Source organism: Etheostoma spectabile, unplaced genomic scaffold, assembly GCF_008692095.1.
Source record: "Etheostoma spectabile isolate EspeVRDwgs_2016 unplaced genomic scaffold, UIUC_Espe_1.0 scaffold272, whole genome shotgun sequence".
Taxonomy (NCBI): Eukaryota; Metazoa; Chordata; class Actinopteri; order Perciformes; family Percidae; genus Etheostoma; species Etheostoma spectabile.
This window is the reverse complement of record NW_022605576.1, coordinates 1486918-1489242: the sequence shown is the minus strand read 5'-3', so window position 1 is coordinate 1489242 and position 2325 is coordinate 1486918. Positions and strand designations below refer to the sequence as shown.

General features: G+C 42.0%; 1 protein-coding gene across 1 annotated transcript in view; it reads left to right on the top strand.

Annotated features, from left to right (window-relative positions):
• LOC116685833 (rho GTPase-activating protein 29) overlaps nucleotides 1-2325 on the top strand; it is a 38523-nt gene that overhangs the window by 2477 nt on the left and 33721 nt on the right. The window lies entirely within an intron of this gene.

Here is a 2325-nt window from a genome sequence, read left to right as displayed (position 1 = left end):
GGGGCAGCTAGCATATCAAGGACAGATGCCTACCATATGAGGCAAAAATGAAATTGAGCTGTAACCATGCAGGAACTCGAAGTACACCATTCTAAGGTAGACCTGTTAATGATTTGTTGCCACAACAGTTGGTCGTCATGGATGTGGACGTTTTTAGTAAGGTAAAGTTTTAGACTGCATCCCATAGTAACATGTCCTTACGTCTTGTGATGCCGTGAGAACACCAGTGTGTTTAAACCCTGCGCTCCCTGCTTTGTCATTATTATATTTGGCTCAGAAATATGTCCTTTTAAAATCTGAACCTGTGGCAGTGTCCATGGGGAAAGTGGCCGATAGACAGTGTGAGCACAGCAACAAGGTAACGGCTGTCAGTCAACTCTTGTGTACACACTGTTGCTTTCACCACAATGTACACAGTCCCAGGTCTGGCTACCTGTTTTGTCCCACTGTGTCCTTGGCTGCTCGGTCAGTCAACCAGCCTTATCTCACTTTTACTTTGCTTTTATCCCTCCTTGTTTCTATCTGTCCAGTAGAAAACACAAACATGTAACCGTTTCTCTAAAAAAAAAAAATCACAATTTACTACACAGTAAGGATTCACAATATTCTTGTTAGCTTTCAAGTCAAAGCAAGCAATGCCACAAATTTTGATATAAAATATTAGTAAATGACCCTTTGAAGATATTTTAACATCAAATAAGGGTTGTTTTACTCTGTACAATGTTCAAAATTCCATTGACAACACATTAAACAAGTGAGAGGGTGTTAAAGAATGAAACACCCTCTAAGGCACTAATGTATCCCTCCCTTCACCAGTGATGAAATAGATCATTTCCAAACCACAGTGAAGTTGTGTATTTGTGTGGGCGGATATCACATTCCTGTCTCGGTATGTTCGGCGTTTGCTTTCGGATCAGACCTGGATTTGCTAATCCCCAGACCTGGTTAGGAAAGGTGGAAGGAAGATGAGGGGGAGGTGCATGTGGTGGTAGCCCTTATTACCTCATTACCACTGTGCCATGACACCAGAGCCCGGGAAAAAGGAATCCCAGCACGATTAATCGACTGCATCACAAACGCTACTACTCTCTTCTGTGAGTTTTTAACATGGACTTTATAAAATAGGTTTTAAAGTGCTGCGATGCTCTCTCGTCTCTTTAGTGAAGCCTCTGTGTTTACAGGCTTGTGGGGGTGAGCCATGTGCAATAGGGGCCAAGAAAAATCTATATTTGGTACTGCCAATTAGTTTTGTTTTGTCATGGTCAAATAAATTGTGGCAAAGAATCGGGATATCAATTATAAGCTAAAAAAAAAAAATCGTAATTCATATTTCCCCCTGCGTCGTGCAGACCTAAATCCCAAGCTCTCTGGAGAGGTCAGTAAAGGTGCTTGACCCGGCTGGACATGGTGACATTAATTACAGAGAGTAGGACTCCCAGAGACCACCTGTTTTAAGCTTGAGAGACTTTTCAATGACCTATTTATATGCCAAGGATCAAAGCAGTAAATCATCATGTGCAAGAGATCGACATAAGAACTATACCTTAAGCTTTAATGGCTTCACATGATTGGTTTAGTTGGTTAGTCGAGAGTTCCCAACCACAGATGCAGTTGTAACTTTGTTGTGTTTGATATCTGTCTTCAGTAGATCAACATCCAGCATGCACGCACAGGCCCTTGCTACGTACCAAAGTTGCATAGCTGTCATACTAGACATTTTGCCCTTGCTGCACGAAGAAACCGGTTTATAATCTCTGTTCTCTCCAAAGGGGCAATTTCAATTTAAGAACATCATCCATTAAATGGGTTTAAAATAAACTTGAAGATAATTCAGCAACTGCCAGCCCACGCTGCTGCTAATGTTAACCCACAATGTCAAGGTCCAGCAAGCACAAGCTCAATTATGCAAATGTGGTCACTGAGATGCCAACACATGATTGGGAAAGTATTCCCATTAGACGGCTTGTTTTGGCCCAACGCAGGAAAGGGCCGATTTGGAGGAAATAGGCTGATTATGATGTAGAAAACAGACCTATTGAGGAAAGTCGCAAAGAGCGCATTGTGTCTCAAAGTAATGTTTCAACTCCAGGAAAAAAAGTTAGGGGGACGCATGTTTGACGCATCAGTGATTTTTACACTGGAATCCCATGCAAACACAGACTTCATATTAACGTATGTGTTGGTCATATGAGGCTAGTCATCGTCAATAAACCTCTTCAAAGTGCCATTGTTAAGGTTTGGCATTCTCGGGCTTTAGCGGAGCTGGCTAACAGATTGTTAAGAGTCAATGGCTTGTGCTGTGATTGGATGTGATTTAACCCCCCC